Source organism: Tamandua tetradactyla, chromosome X (genome assembly GCF_023851605.1).
Source record: "Tamandua tetradactyla isolate mTamTet1 chromosome X, mTamTet1.pri, whole genome shotgun sequence".
In the NCBI taxonomy this organism is placed as follows: Eukaryota; Metazoa; Chordata; class Mammalia; order Pilosa; family Myrmecophagidae; genus Tamandua; species Tamandua tetradactyla.
The window spans coordinates 93,233,872-93,251,866 of record NC_135353.1 but is presented as its reverse complement, the minus strand read 5'-3'; the positions used below and the strand labels follow the sequence as shown (position 1 = coordinate 93,251,866).

The 17,995-nt window shown below is 37.5% G+C and overlaps 1 pseudogene; it reads left to right on the top strand.

The window, feature by feature from the left end:
• Nucleotides 1-2,652: 2,652 nt before the first annotated feature.
• On the top strand, nt 2,653-15,461 carry LOC143671936 (peptidyl-prolyl cis-trans isomerase E-like; annotated as a pseudogene).
• Nucleotides 15,462-17,995: the final 2,534 nt, after the last annotated feature.

Sequence of the window (17,995 nt, the reverse complement as noted above, 5' to 3'; positions counted from 1 at the left end):
TTCATTCATTTTCAAGAGAGCTTTAGCTATTCAGGCCCTATTACCACTCCATGAAGATTTGATAATTGGCTTTTCCATTTCTGCAAAGAAAGCCGCTGGAATTTTTATTGGGATTGCATTGAATGTGTAAATTGTTTTTAGTAGAAATGACATTTTAACAATATTTACTCTTAACAATACTGACATCTTAACAGTTGCCATGAACATGCTATGTCCTTCCACTTATTTAGGTCTTTTTTATTTCTTGTAGCTGTGTTTTTGTAGTTTTCTATGTACAAATCTTTACCTGCTTGATTAGATTTATTCCTAAATATTTTACTTTAGTTGCTATTGTAAATGGAATTTTTTCTTGATTTATTCTTTGGAATGTTCATTAATAATGTATATAAACACTACTGGTTTTTGCGTGTTGATCTTGTACCATGCTACTTTGCTGAATTTGTTATTAGCTATAGGAGCTTTGTTGTGGGTTTTTCTGAATCTTCTGCATATAGGATCATGTCATCTGTAAATAGAGAAAGTTTTACTTCTTCCTTTCAAATTTGGATGCCATTTATTTCTTTTCTTTGCCTAACTGTTTTGGCTAAAACTTCCAGTGCAACGTTGAATAACAGTGGTAACAGTAGATATTTTTGTCTTGTTCCTGATCTTAGAAGGGAAGTTTTCCATTTTTAACCATTAAGTATGATGTGAGCTGTGGGTTTTCATGTATACCGTTTATCATGTTGATGGAATTTCCTTCTATTCCTAATATTCAAAGTGTTTTTATCAAGAAGGATGCTGGGTTTTGTCAAATGTCTCTTCTGCATTGATTGAGATGATCATGTGATTTTTTTCTTTCATTCAGTTAATACTGTGTATTACATTAATTGATTTTCTTAGGTTGAACCATCCTTGCATACCTGGGATAAATCCCACTTGATCATGGCATGCAATTGTTTTAATGTGCTGTTAGATTCATTTTGCTAGTATTTGGTTGAGGATTTTTGCATCCATGTTCATGAGAGAAATTGGTCTTTAATTTTCCTTCTTTATCTGGCTTTGGATGAGGGTGATTGCCTCATAGAATGACTTAGGGAGTGTTTCCTCCTGTTCAACTTTTTGGAAGAATTTGAGCAGAATTGAAGTCTTCTTGGAGTGTTTGGTAGAATTCCCCTGGGAAACCATCTGGCCCTGGGCTTTTCTTTGTTGGGAAGTTTTTGATTAATGATTCAATCTCTTTACTTGTAATTAGTTTGTTGAGATCGTCTTCTATTTCTTCTCGAGTAAATGTGGGTAGTTTTTGCATTTCTAACAATTTTTCTGTTTCATCTAGGTGATCTAATTTATTAGTATACTGTTCAGAATACCTTCTTATAGCCATTTTTTCAAGGGGGTCAGTAATATCATTTGTTTTTCATTTCTAATTTTTGTTATTTGTATCCACTCTCTTTTTTTTGTAATTCTAGCTAAAGGTTTGTCTAGTTTATTGATTTTTCAGAGAACCAACCTAATGTTTAAAATTATCTCCATTTTTTTTTTTAATTCTCTATTATTTACCTCCACTCTAATCTTTGTTCTCTCCTTCCTTCTGATTGCTTTGGGTTTAATCTGCTTTTCTTTTTCTATGTACTCCAGTTTTAGGGCTGTCTCTGATTTGAGATCTTTCTTCTTTTTAAATTTAAGCATTTAGAGCTATACATTTCCCTCTCAGCACTACCCTTGCCTCATCCCATGTATTTTAGTTGTTGTGGGGTTTTTTTTTTCCATTTCAGTTACCTCAAGATATTTCATAATTTCCTTTGGGATTTCTTCTTTGAAACATTGGTTGTTTAAGAGTACAGTTTTAATTTCCATATTTTGGGAATTTTCCCTTTCTCCCTCTAATGATTTCTAGTTTCATTCCACTGTGGCCAGAGAAGGTACTTTATATGATTTTAATATTTTTAAATCTATTCAGACTTATTTTGTGACCTAACATATGGTCTATCCTGGAGAATGATCTATGTGTCATAGAGAAGAATTTGAATTTTGCTGCTTTTGGATGAATTGGTCTGTTAGGCCTAGTTGGTTTAGTGTACCATACAAGTCCTGTATTTTCTTATTGATCTGTCTAGATGTTCTATCCATTATTGAAAGCCTCCTGCTATAAATGTAAAACAATCTATTTCTCCTTTCAAATCTGTCAACATTTGTTTCATATATTTTCAAGCTCTGCTATTAGGTGTGTGCTTTAGTGTCCTCAATCCTAAAATAAATATCATGCAATGGGTTAGAATAAGTAGTGCAAATTTGTTGGCTAATGGTTTTGAGGCTAGGAGAAGGCCAAAATCAAGTTGTTGTAAAGGTGATGCTTTCTCCTGGAAGACGGTGGCATCCTGGAGCTATCTTCCAACAATCCTGTGTCATTGGCTTTTCTGAACATGGCAATGCACATGGCAGCCTCACTTGGTGTCTCCTTTCTCTTCTGAGTTCCATTGACTTTCAGCTTCTGACTTTCTCTCTCTGTGTGAACATTCCTATAAGAATTTCTTTAGTAAGATTAAGACCCACACTGACCCAGACACAAAAGGATAGATACAGTATGACTCCCCTCTTATGACCATGGTAAAAGTAAAATCAGAGTCTTATAATACTGAATATAGGGGATTTAGAGATACATAGAAGCTAGAGATGGGTGAACAGTTAGATAATGAGCGTGAACTCAAATGTAAGGAAATAGACATGAAGGTGGTTCATTAGTAGGTCTAGTAATATAAATAGGTCTAGTAATATTACCATATTGAAGGTGAATGTGATTGAAAGGGGGTATATAGACCTATGTGTCCCACTGAGTAACACTACAAATGTAAGTAAGTTCTTGCATTAACCACTTCAAAGGTATGATTCTTATACAAAGAGTGTTTAAGTTCAGGGTATGGGGGAAAACTGCTATTGCATGCTATGGAATATTTTTTACAGGAAAACATCAGGTATACCACAGCCACACCATGTGTAAATAATGGGGGGAAGGACAAGAGTTAAGGGAAGGTTTAGATTTTTATTTAGTGAGGGTGTGTTTATTGGTTTAAAAAAATACAGAAAAAGGAGGAAGTTCCAAGATGGCAGGTTAGTGAAGGGTGGAATTTAGTTCATCCTGAAGAGCAGCTAGTAAAAAGCCAGTAACAGTATAGAACAACTGCTGGGGCCACATCAGTGGCAAGACACACAGTGTACAACAGTCTGGACAAGCCAGACCAGCTGCAATCCTACCTAGAACAATGAATCTCCAAAGCTGTGGAGGACAGTGCCCTTCCCCCATGGGTTGGTTCCCAGAGGGGAAAGGAAAGAGACTTTACTAACAGAAGGGGCTGAGCTCAACCAAGATCCAATTGTGGAATTAATTAACAAATTTTGACTACTAAAGATAGACAGCCCCCCCCCCAGCTGAACCTTGAGTAAAAGCTGAGGTTGCTGGTTTTTACCCCAACACAGAGGGGGCAGGACAGAGGGTTTTTTGGGATTGGACAGGGCAAAAGACTTAAAAGAGTCTGGGCCCTAAAGGAAAGGAGAGGTCACGTAGGACCTTGGAAATATATAAAGCAACATACCAACTTAAGCAATTGATTGGCAAACTCGAGGTACAGGGGATCTGCTCTAAAAAGGATTTTTTTTTTCATTTCTTTTTGTGTGTGTGTGCTGTGTTTCCATGGCTTGAATACTCTTTGGATACAACTGCAAGGCTTCTCAGTCTCCAACCGCCCCAGGCAAGGGTGGAATTAAGCTTGTCTGAGAGACAAGAGGTTGGTCAGGTGAAAGGAAGTAATTCCTTGGAGGCTGTGCCTTTCCCAGGAGAGGGGTGGGCCCAGCTCAGGTGGAACCCCTCTCTCAAGGAATTCAGACCCCAGGGTCTGGAAAACTGAATCCATTAAAGCCAGACTAAAACCTCTCCTCTGTCTAAACCACATCCCCAGCAGGGAGAGTCTGCCGAAGTTAAAGATACTGCATCACTTTATGCTGGTGGAACCTGCAGACAAAGGCACATACTGAGCAGGATAGGAAAAACACAGAGTCTGGAGGTTTCATAGGAAAGTTGTTCAACATGCTGGGCCTCACCCTCAGGGAAAACTGATGCAGGTGGCTCTTTCCTCCTGAGAGGAGGCCAGTCTGGTCTGGGAAAATCTGACTGGGGTCTATAATACCTAAGTAGACCCTCCTAAGGTCAAAAATAAGGGCACCATGCATGCAAGGCAAGAAACAAGAAAACAGGAACTGAAAAATTCTGATCTGTTAAACAAAACCTATGCTAGAGGTCTAGAATAAACTGAACTGAATGTCAAATTTCAAATAGAAAACAAAGCTCTCCAGCAAGAAAATCCTAGGTAAAAAAGTGAAAACAAAGGGAATTAAGTATCTCAACACCAGCAAAAAGTAACCAACCATACTACAAAAATTAAAGATATGGCCCAGTCAAAGGAACAAACCAACAATTCCAATGAGATACAGGAGTTGAAACAATTAATTCAGGATTTTCTAACAGACATAGAAAATCTTATCAAAGTCAAATCAGTGAATTCAGAGAGGATATAAAGAAGGCAAGGGATGAACAAAAAGAAGAAATCGAAAGTCTGAAAAAACAAATCACAGAACTTATGGGAATGAAAGGCACAGTAGAAGAGATGACAAAAAACACTAGAAACCTACAATGTTAGATTTCAAGAGGCAGAAGAGAGGATTAGTGAACTGGAGGATGGGATATCTGAAATGCAACAAGCAAAGGAAAATAGTGGAAAAATATAAGCAGGGACTCAGGGAATTGAATGACAACATGAGGCACACAAATATGCCTGTTGTGGGTATCTCAGGAGAAGGGAAGGGAAAAGAAGGAGAAAAACTAATGGAGGAAATGATCACTGAAAATTTCCCAACTCTTATGAAAGACTTAAAATTACAGATCCAAGAAGTGCAGTGTACCCCAGACAGAATAGATACAAATAGATGTACTCCAACGCACTTACTAATCAGAATGTCACATGACAAAGAGAGAATTTTGAAAGCAGCAGGAGAAAAGCAATCCATCACATACAAGGGAAACCCAATAAGACTATGTGTATATTTCTCAGCAGACACCTTGGATGGGAGAAGACAGTGGTATGATATGTTTAAGATATTAAAAGAGAAAAACTGCCAACCAAGAGCTCTTTACCCAGCAAAATTGTCCTTCAAAAATGGGGGGGGGGGGATTAAATGTTTTCAGACAAAAAAATCACTGAGAAAATTTGTGACCAAGAGACCAGCTCTGCAAGAAATACTATAGGGAGCACCAGAGACAGAAAAGAAAAGACAAGAGATAGAGGTGTGGAGAAGAGTGTAGAAGTGAAGACTATCAGTAGAGGTAAAAAGAAGAAAAATTAGGTATGACATGTAAAATCCAAAAGACAAAATGGTAGAAGGAAGTACTGCCCTTATAGTAATAACATAATAACACTAAATGTTAATGGATTAAACTCCCCAATCAAAAGACATGAACTGGCAGAATGGATTTTAAAACAAGACCCAGGGCGGGCCGCGGTGGCTCAGCGGGCAAAGTGCTTGCCTGCTATGCCGGAGGACCTCGGTTCGATTCCCGGCCCCAGCCCATGTAACAAAAAAACGGAGAAACAGAATACAATAAAAAAAAAACAAGAAAATGTTTAAAAAAAAAAAAAAAAAAAAAAAAAACAAGACCCATCTATATGTTGTCTACAGGAGACACATTTTAGACCCAAGGATAAACATAGGTTGAATGTGAAAGGTTTGGAAAAGATATTTCATGCAAACAACAATCAGAAAAGAGTAGGTGTAGTATAATAATATCCAACAAATTAGAATTCAAATGTAAAGCAAATAAAAGAGACAAAGAAGGACACTATGTATTAATGAAAGGAACAATTTGTCAAGAAGGCATAACAATCATAAATATTTATACACTGAGCCAGAGTGCTCCAAAATGCATGGGGCAAACACAGAAAACACTGAAAAGAGAAATAGACACATCTACCATAATAGTTGGAGACTTCAATTCCACACTCTCATCAATGGACAGAACATCTACACAGAGGATCAATAAGGAAACAGAGAATTTTAATAGTACAATAAATGAACTACACTTAACAGACATTTATAGAATATTACACCCCACAACAGCAGGATACACCTTTTTCTCAAGTGTTCACAGATCATTCTCAAGGATAGACCATTTGTTAGGTCACAAAGCAAGTCTTAATGAATTTAAAATGATTGAAGCCATACAAAACATTTCTTTGGATTATAAAGGAATGAAATTGGAAATCAATAGCAGGCAGAGAGCAAGAAAACTCAAAAATATATGGAGGCTCAACAACACACTTTAAAATAACCAGTGGGTCAAGGAAGAAATTATGAGAGAAATCAGTAAATATCTTGAGGCAAATGAAAATGAAACATGACATATCAAAATATATGGGTTGAAGCAAAGGCCATGCTAAGAGGGATATTTATTGCCCTAAATGCCTATATCAAAAAAGAAGAAAGAGCAAAAATCGAGGAATTAACTGTTCATTTGAAAGAACTAGAAAAAGAGCAGCAAACTAACCCCAAAGCAAGCAAAAGGAAAAAAATAATGAAGATTAGAGCAGAAATAAATGAAATTGAGAACATGAAAACAATCAAGAACATCAACAAAACCAAAAGCTGTCGCTATGAAAAAATCATTAAGATTGATGGACCCTTAGAGAGGTTGACAAAAAGGAGAGGATACAAATAAATAAAATCAGAAATGGAAGAGGAGACATAACCACTGACCCCACAGAAATAAAGGAGATAATGAGAGGATACTATGAACAACTTTATGCTAATAAACTAGACAGTGTAGATGAAATGGACAACTTCCTAGAAAGGCATGAATGACCAACATTGGCTCGAAAAGAAATAGAGTCCTCAACAAACCAATCACAAGTAAAGAAACTGAATTAATCATTAAGAAACTCTGAAAAAAGGAAAGTCCAGAACAAGATGGCTCCACACGTGAATTCTACCAAACATTCGAGAAAGAATTTGTACCAATCCTGCTCAACCTCTTCAAAAACATTGAAGAGGAAGGAAGGCTACCTAACTCATTTTATGAAGCCAACATCACCCTAATACTAAAGCCATACAAAGATAGTACAAGAAAAGAACATTTTAGCTCAATCTCTCTAATGAATATAGCTGCAAAAATCCTCAGCAAAATCCTTGTGACTTGAATCCAGCGGCACATTAGAAGAATTATACACCGTGACCAATTAGGATTCATCCCATGTATGCAAGGATGGCTCAACATAAGAAAATCAGTTAATGTAATACAACATTTCAACAAATCAAAGCAGAAAAACCACATGATAATCCCGACTGATGCAGAAAAGGCATTTGACAAGATTCAATATCCTTTCTTGCTGAAAACACTTCAAAGGATAGGAATAGAAGGGAACTTCCTCAGCATGATAAAGGTAATATATGAAAAACCCACAGCTAACATCAACCTTCAATGGGGAAAAACTGAACACTATTCCTTTAAGATCAAGGACAAGACCAGGATGTCCACTATCACCACTGTTATTCAACATTATGTTGGAAGTTATAGCGAGAGCAACTAGACAAGAAAAAGAGGTACAAGGCATCAAAATTGGAAACAAAGAAGTAAAACTCTCACTGTTTGAAGATGATGTGATACTATATGTCGAAAACCCTGAAATATCCACAGCAAAACTGCTAGAGCTGATAAATGAGTAGAGCAAAGTGTCAGGTTACAAGATCAACACTAAAAAAACTATAGTGTTTCTATACATTAGTAATGAGCAATCTGAGGGAGAAATCAAGGAAAAAATTCCATTTACAATTGCAACCAAAAGAACAAAATATTTAGGAATAAATTTAACTAAGGATACCAAAGACCTATACAAAGAAAACTATAAGAAATTGCTAAAAGAAATCACAGAAGACCTAAATAAATGGAAAGGCATAGTGTGTTTATGGATTGGAACACTAAATAGAGTTAAGCTGTCAATTATACCTAAATTGATTTATAGATTCAATGCAATACCAATTAAAATCCAAAAAACCTACATTTCACAAATAGAAAAACCAATACCCAAATTTATCTGGAAGTGCAGGGTGCTCTGAATAAATAAAAATATCCTGAGAAAACAAAATGAAGTCAGAGACCTCACACTACCTGACTTTAAGGCATATTACGAAGCTACAGAGGTCAAAACAGCATGATACTGGCATAAAAACAGATATACGAATGACTGGAATTGAACAGATGGTTCAGATATACACCCTCTCATCTATGGACACTTGATCATTGATAAGGCAGTCAAGTCAATGACAGAACAGTCTCTTCAATAAATGGTGCCTAGAGAACTGGATATCCACATGAAAAAGAGTGAAAGAGGATCTATATCTCACACCCTACACAAAAATTGACTCAAAATGGATCAAAGACCTAAACATTAGATCTAAGACCATAAAACTTTTAGAGGAAAATGTAGAGAAATCTCTTATAAATCATATGATAGGAGGCGGTTTCCAAGACCTTACATCCGAAGCACAAGCATTGAGGAAAGAAAGAAAAAAATGAGAACTCCTCAAAATTAAACACTTTTGTACATCAATGAACTTCACCAAGAAAGTAAAAAGACAGCCTACACAATGGGAGACAATATTTGGAAATGATATATCAGATAAAGGTCTAGTATCCAGAATATATAAAAAGATTGTTGAACTCAACAACAAAAAGACAAAGAAACCAATTACAAAATGGACAAAAGACATGAACAGACGCTTCTCAGAAGAGAAAATACAAATGGCTAAAAGGCACATGAAAAGATGCTCAACTTCCCTGACTATTAGGGAAATGCAAATCAAAACCACAATGAGATATCGTCTCACATCCACCAGAATGGCCATTATCAATAAAACAGAATGACAAGTGCTGGAGAGGATGTGGAAAGAGGCACACTTATCCACTGTTGATGGGAATGTACAGCCGCTGTGGAAGGCAGTTCGGCGGTTCCTCAGGAAGCTGAGTATAGAATTGCCACATGATCTGACAATACTATTGCTAGGTATCTATTTGGAGGACATGAGGGCAAGGACACAAATGGACATTTGTGCACCAATGCTTATAGCAGCATTATTTATAATTGCCAAGAGATGGAATCAGCCCAAATATCCATCATCAGACGCATGGCTAAACAAGCTGTGGTATATACATATGATGGAATATTATGCAGCTGTAAGACAGAATAAAGTCATGAAGGACGTAACAACATGAATGGACCTTGAGGACATTATGCTGAGTGATATTAGCCAGAGACAAAAGGACAAATACTGTATGGTCTCACTGATATGAACTGACATTAATGAATGAACTTGGAGAATTTCAGTGGGTAACAGGAACCATCAGGAGATAGAAATAGGGTAGATATTGGGTGATTGGAGCTGAAGGGATACAGATTGTGCAACAGGACTGATCATAAAAATTCAGAAATGGATAGCACAATACTACCTAACTGTAATACAATAATGTTAGAATACTGAATGAAGCTGAATGTGAGAATGATAGATGGAGGAGGCCTGGGGGCACAAATGCAATCAGAAAGAAAGATAGATGGTAAACACTGATATGGTATAATCTAGAAATGCCTAGAGTGTACAATGATAGTGACTAAATATCCAAATTTAAAAATGTTCTTGCATAAGGAAGAACAAAGTAATGTCAATATTGCAAGGTGTTGGAAATAGATGGTAATTCATATTTTAAAACTTTAACTTATGTGTGAGGCTAAAACAAAAAAAATGTTTATTTGGTACAAAATTTATATTTTGAGTAGTGCATTTCTTAATATGGACAGCTTAATTGAGCACCATAAGTACATGGAACTGTGAGTAGGGCATGAGATTTTATAGGTTTGTCCAGAGTGATGCCCCAATAAATCCCAGAGTTATGACCCAATAAATTCCAAAATGATTTGAACAGTGAATTAAAATGTATTTGCAAAGTCCCCTTGGGGGAATGGCAAGAAAGGGAGAAAATTCAACTTCTGCATTTGGAGAACTCCTGATATTCTCACAAAGAGTGGGGACAACCAAATCAATGGGCTGAGCCCTCAATCTTGGAATTTGTTCCTTTGAAACTTATCCCTACAAAGGATAGACTAAGCCTACTTTGACTATACAAAGCGGCCACACCCGCATAATCTCCACGAACGTACCAATCACCTAAATAACTATAAACTGCCCAATCTTCTATATATTTCAACCCACAAAACACCCCGTAAACACCCTCATAACTAGTTAGTCATAACATAACAACAACCTCTATAACAACACCAAAAACCACCACACTAAAAATAACTGCATTTGACCCCCACACCTCAAGGCCTAAGAGTCACCCCATGACCCCTAAGTAGGCCTAAGAGTCACCCCCAGAGGACCATTCCAGCCAATCCTAAAGAACACCTAGGACAATACATAGGATTCCACAAGGGTTCCAGGCAGTAGAGTAACTTTCCAGAAACCTACAATCTCCAGATGGGTCCCTGGTCCCAGTAAGTCCTGAAACCTAGCCCAGCCTCTCCAGAACATCACATAGTTCCATCTCCCTACCCCATATTAGTGACAGACCCTTCCAATATCAAAAATTTAGAATTGTCATAGACCAAACAACCCCAAAAAGAGGTATGTAAAAATCAAAGGTGATGGTGGAATTATACATAGAGGATAGGACTTCACAAATGAATATGAATGCTGAATCATTAAATTGATACCTCTTTTAGTCTCCAGTATTTTAGAGCAGCTAGAAGTAAAAACCTAAAATTGTGAAATTGTAACCCATGTCAAAGTCTGAAATATGTTCTGCAATTTATTGTGGTGCTGTGCTTTGAAATTTATAGCATTTTTTGTATATATGCTATTTTTCACAAATAAAAGAAGGAAAAAGTTGATTGTTATGATTAAAAAGGTATTTAAACCCTCTAGCTTCATATATTCTTGAGTGGCTAGAAGGAAAACTCTGAGAAGATCATATAGTAGCCCATGACAAACTCTGGTATCTGTCCTGTAACCACTTGTTGAAGAGTGCTTTGAAAGCTATTGCTTTTTTATTTCTTTGCTTTGTATATATGTTATGCTATACAATTTTTTAAAGTTGGGAAAAAACAGTCACCTTCAAAGAGCCTCTTTTGTTGCTCAGATGTGGCCTACCTCTCTCTTAGCCAACACAGCAAGCAAACTCACAACCCTCACCCCCACACATGGGACATGACTCCCAGGGGTGTAAACCTCCCTGGCAACATGGGACAGAAATTCTAGAATGAACTGGGACTCAGCATCAAGGGATTGAGAAAGACTTCTTGACCGAAATGGGGAAGAGAGAAATCAGACAAAATAAAGTGTCAGTGGCTGAGAGATTTCAAACAGAGTTGTGAGGTTATCCTGGAGGTTATTCTTACACATTATATAGATAACCCCCTTTTTAAATTAAGGTGTATTGGGCTAGAGAGAAGTGACTGAAACTAGAGCAGTGTTTCAGTAGCCATGTTCCTTGAAGATGATTGTATAATGTTATAGCTTTTGCAGTGACTGTGTGATTGTGAAAACCTTGTTTCTGATGTTCCTTTTATCTATGGTATGGACAGATGAGTAAAACATATGGATTAAAAATAAATAAACAATAGGGGGAACAAATGTTAAAATTTAAAAATTGTGTATTGGAAAACAAAAAGAGTGTACCCCTTCTCCAGCATGTCCTAGTCCCCTTTCCTACATAATTTTTCCCTATCACATTCTACTGCATAATTCTACTTGTTTATTCATTTATTTTTACTGCTTGTCTTCCCACTAGAATTCAAACTCCATCAGAGCAGGCATTTTAATCTTTGTTGTTGGTTGACATATCTTCAGTGCCTCAAACAATACATATGGGATAAATTTTAAAAAACACAGAAAAAGAAAAAAAATAGACCCACCCTGTAAATCTGGGCCATACCTTAAATTGAAGTAACTTCACCAAAGATCTTATTTACAAGAGTTCACACCCACAGGCATGGATCAAGTTTAAGAACACGTTTTTCACAAGTACATAGCTCTAGTCCACTACAGTGAGCATATATTTGTAATTGCTGTGTCTTTCTTTTTAATTGACTCCTTTATCAAAATGTAATAATGTTATTTGTCCTTCATGATGGTTTTTTAATATAAAGTCTATTTTGTCTGATTATTATATGTACTCCAGCTCTCTTTTGTTTACTATTTGCATGGTACATTATTTCCATGCTGTCACTTTCAACCTGCTTATGTCTTTGAATTTAAGGTAAGTGTCTTGTAAACAGCCTATAGATGGGTCATGTCCTTCTATCCATTCTGCCAATTTCTGCCTTTTGACTGGAGAGTTTAATCCATTTATATTTAAAATAACTACCAGGAATGTGAGACTTTGTTCTGTCATTTTGCTATTTAATCTCTGCAACCTTTGATGATTCTGTTAATGCCTACTTTCATATTTATTTGATTTTTAATTGTACCATATTGAGTCCCTTTTCATTTCATTCTCTCTTTTTTTTTTTTGGCTTTTAAAAAGGAGAATTTAATAAGTTGTTATTTACAGTTCTAATGCCGAGAAAATGTCCCAACTAAAACAAGTCTATAGAAATGTCCAAACAAAGGCACCCAGGGAAAGATACATTGATTCAAGAAGGCTGATGAAGTTCAGGGTTTCTCTCTCAAGTGAGAAGGCACATGGTGAACACAGTCAGAGTTTCTCGCTCATTTGGAAAGGCACATGGTGAACACGGTCAGGGTTCCTCTCTCATCTGGAAGGGTACATGGTGAACATGACGTCATCTGCTAGCTTATTCTCCTGGCTTCCTGTTTCATGAAGTTCTGTGGAGTCATTTTCCTTCATCTCCAAAGGTCACTGGCTGGTGGACTCTGCTTCTCATGGCTATGTAATTCTGCTTTGTTCTCTCTGAATCTCCTATTCTTCAAAATGTTTCCTCTTTTATAGGACTTCAGAAACTAGTCAAGACTCCCCCAAATGGGTGGAGACACACCTCAACCTAATCCAGTTTAACAACCATTATTGATTAAATCACATCTCCAGGGAGATGATCTAATTACAGTTGCAAACATACAATACTCAATAGGGATTAGAAGAAACAGATTAGGATTAAAACATGGTTTTTCTAGGGTACATACATCTTTTCAAACCAGCACAGGGACTTTGCAAATACTTTTTTTAAATTAATTTTTAATTTTTCTTTTAAAAATATAACAACAAACACATACAAACATTCTTAATTTATGATCATTCCATTCTACATATATAATCAATAATTCACAATAAGGGGACATTGCAAATACTTTTTTATTCACTGTTCAAATCACTCTGGGATTTATCAGGGCATCACTCTGGACAAACCAATGAAATCTCATACCGTATTCAAGGTTCCATGTACTTATGGTGTGCAATTAGCTGTCTGCGTATTATATTATATTAGGAAATGCACTAGTCAAAATATAAATTTTGTACCAAATAAACATTTTTTGCTTTAGTCTCACACATGTTAAAATTTTTAAATATGAATTACCATCTATTTTTAACACCCTGCAGTAATGACATTCCTTTGTTCTTCCTCATGCAAGAACATTTTTTAAAATTTGTACATTTAGTCACTATCATTACACACTCTAGGCATTCTTAGATTATACCATCTCAGTCTTTATCATATATCTTTCTTTCTGATTTCATTTGTGTCCCCAACCCTCCTCCCTCTATCATTCTGACATTCAGCTTCATTCAGTGTTCTAACATTATTGTATTACAGTTAGGTAGTATTGTGCTGTCCATTTCTGAGTTTTTACAATTAGTCCTGTTGCACAATCTGTATCCCTTCAGCTCAAATTACCCAATATCTTACCCTATTTCTATCTCCTGATGATCTCTGCTACCAACGAAATTCCCCAAGTTTATTCACTAATTTCAGTTCATATCAGTGAGACCTCATTTCATTCTTGATATTTTTTAAATATTTCCTTCTAGTTACCATGAGGCAAAAATTAATGTCCTAAACATAGAACAATAATTTTTTATTTCATACCAACTTAACTTAGATAACATACACATACACTACTCCCATACCCCTCTATCCTCCCACCTTTTTTGTTATTGTTACAACTTATGTCTTTGTATATGGAATCATTCCTTTTTAAACAGTTGCATTTCAGCACCTGTAGGGAGTAAGACGTGCAGTTAAATATCAAAGATACAATACAAGAGAGGGCAAGATTGCAACCACAAAGATGGTGGCGTAGCAAAGGAGGTGGATGACAAAGTTCTTCATGCTTCATTTGCTCCTTTTTGAGGCATCACAGATACTCAAATTCCATTGGATTTGCTTTTGTTGAACTTGAGTTGGCAGAGGATGCTGCAGCATTCAACAACATGAATGAATCTGAGCTCTTTGAGTGGATAGTTTGTTTCAATTTGGCCAAGCTAATGAGAATTAAGGAAGGTTCTTCCAGACCAGTTGGGTCAGATGATGACTGGTTGAAGAAATTTTCTGGGAAGATTCTTGAAGAGCATGGAAAGAAAGAAAGGTATCAGCCTCCAAAAGCAGAAACCCAGGAAGTAGGTCCCACAGCCAAAAAGGTCCAGTTGAATCTTCAGGTGTACATGGACATCAAGATTGGGAACAAGCCAGCTGGCCACATCCAGATGCTTCTGTGTTCAGCTGTTGTTCCTAGGACATCAGAGAATTTCTGTTGCCTGTGCACCCATGAATAGGACTTAGCTTCAAAGGAAGCATCCTCCACCACATCATCCCCTAGTTCATGTGCCAGGGGAGTGATTTCACAAACCACTATGGCACTGGGTACAAGTTTATCTATGGGAAGAAGTTTGATGATGAAACTTTATCCTCAAATACAAAGGACAAGGTAGTGGTGCCCAGTTGTCTGGTCAGGCAAACACTGGCCTAACTTTTAATATGAGGACAATTCATGGACTTAAATTATCAGTAAGTTGATTGGATCCATGGCTGATTACATCTACAATCAAATAAGAAGAGCGTCTTCAGCAAGGAAAGATGTTTAAAAACCCAGTCTCCAAGCCTGCCCTGAGAAAACAACCACCCAGTCTCCAGCCTACCCTGAGGACCCAGCTACCCAATCTTTAGCCTGCCCTGAGGGGACAGCTATAAGACCCCCAGCCTTCCCTAAGGAATCTGCCATCAAACTTCCACATGAAGAGATTAACCCCACAATGTTTGATAAATCTTTAACAACCTCCCTGAGAAGAAAGCCCTCATTCCTTGGCCTGGAGAGATTAATCCTGTTTCATCAGATGAATATGCAACTGAATACCCTGAAGTAATTGACTTAAATGCCACTTCTAATTCTTTTCCTGACCAACCCCACTACCCTCTTTTCTTCCAGACCTATAACTAGACTAAACTCCCGACAGGCCCCAAAAGGTGAGGTACAAAGTGTGAATCAGGAGGAAGTATGCTATATTCCAAAAGAACTGCCAGAGTTTTGTCAATTTATATAGACAGAAATCAGAGGAACATACGAGGAAATGGATAGTAAGGGTGGAGGATAATGGTGGAAAAATATAAAGTTGAATCAGGCTGAATAATTAATATTAATCCAGAATTAAGAGGAGATCCTTGGTTCAGTGTTGTAGCTCAAGGGGTTAGAAAAGGAGTTTACAGTGTGTTTGGATGGTTGACTGAAACATAGATCAAAGGTGGATGACGTTAACTATGGTTGATATGCCAGAACTGTCCTGGTATCATGTAGATGAAGGAATCCAAAGGCTTGGAGTGATTGGAATGCTAGAGTGGATTTATTATGGAAGATATGCTCTCCCACCCCAGGAATGCCCAGAGGACCGACCTTTCACCAAGACTGTGAGGAATATATTTGTGAGACTAACTCCATCATCTCTGAAGAGCTCTATAGTCATATTTTTCTGTAGGTCAAATATTACTGTAGGAAATGCTGTCACTGACCTGGAAACCTTCAACACAATGTGGATGATTAGACTCCAGTTGGCAGAAACCTCATGGCAGCATTTAATTTCCACAGACAAGGTGGGTGTGTCTACCATAATGGACAGCAGACTCAAAGCATCAGTCAAAATAATCTGACTCATAGAGACTTATGGCATTGACTAATAGACTAATAGGTCATGGGGTACCTAGGAGTAAAATAAATGGACAGTCTGCTAAATTCTTAATTGATGTGTATAAGCAGAAGAGTTCTAAATCTAGTGAACAAAAGTATAACTTGAATTACAAAAACAGAAAGTCACAACCCCTTAATCAGTTCCAAGACTTGAGAGAGTTTACAGACCCAGAGCCCCTTGAATGAGAGGAAGGCCATGTCCCTTTGGGGGAGGACCCTGTTACACAGACAAACATTTAAATGCTAATCTTCCCCCCATCTTTCCCCCAAAGGAATCTCTGGTCTTTTACCAGGGCAATTGTGCATTGGGGAAAAGGAAATGAACAGATACGTCAGGGTTCATTAGACATTGACTCAGAAGTGAGATTAATTCCAGGAGACCCAAAACATCACAATGATAGACCAATCAGAGTAAGGGTTTATGGAGATCAGGTGATTAATGGAGTTTTAGCTCAGGTCCACCTCAGAGTGGGTCCAATGAGTCCCTGAACCCATTCTGTGGTTATTTCCCCAGTTCTGGAATACATAATTGAAATAGACATGCTCAGCAACTGGCAGAATCCCCACATTGGTTCCAAAATTTGTAGAGTGAGGACTATTATGGTAGGAAAGGCCAAGTAGAAACCATTAGAACTGATCCTACCTAGAAAATAGTAAATCAGAAGCAATTCTGGATTCTGGAGGGATTGCAGAGATTAGTGCCACTTTAAGGACTTGAAGAATGAAGGGATGGTGATTCCCACCACATCCATTGAACTCTCCTATTTGTCCTGTGCATAAAACAGGTGGGTCTTGGAGGAATACAGTGGATTATTGCAAATTTAACCAGGTGGTGACTCCAATTACAGCTGCTGTTCCAGATATTGTATCATTGCTTAAGTAAATCAACACATCTCCTGGTACCTGGTATACAGCTATTGATCTTTTTCTCAGAGACTGTTAGTAAGGACTACCAGACACAGTTTGCTTTCAGCTGGCAAGTTCAGCAGTATACTTTCAGTGTCCTACCTCAGAGGTAGGACAACTCTTCAGCCCTGTGCCATAATCTTGTACACAAGGACCTTAATTATCTCCCTCCCTCAAGACATCACACTGATCCATTATAGTGATGATATTGTATTGATTGGACTTAGAGAGCAAGAAAAGCAACTATTTTAAGCTTATTGGTAAGGCATTTGTGTGTCAGGATTGGACATAATCCCAACAAAAATATAGGGTCCTTCTACCTCAGTGAAATTTCCAGGTATCCAGTGGTGTGGGATATATCAAAATATACCTTCTAAGGTAAAGGATAAGCTGCTTCATCTGGCCCCATCTGTGACCAAAAAAAGAAGCACAATGTCTAGTTGGCCCCTTTGGATTTTGGAGACAGCATAGTGCTCATTTGGGTGTACTACTGCAGCCCATTTACAGAAGGACCAGAAAGAGGAGGCTCTGTGGTAGGTCCATCCTGTTGTACAATCTGCTCTGCCACTTGGGCCATACGATTCAGGAGGTAAAATGGTGCTGGAAGTGTCAGAGGCAGATAGAGATGCTGCATGGAGACTTTAGCTGGCCTCTATCAGAGAATTACAATACAGGCTTTTAAGATTGTCAAGTAATGCCTTGCTATCCTCTACAGATAACTACTCTACTTTTGAGAAACAGCTTCTGGCCTGCTACTGAGCCATAGTAGAGACTGAACCCTTAACCATGGGCCACCAAGTTACCATGAGACCTGAGTTGCCTATCATGAGATAGGCATTGTCTGACCTGCAAAATCGTAAATTTGGGCATGCATAGAAGCACC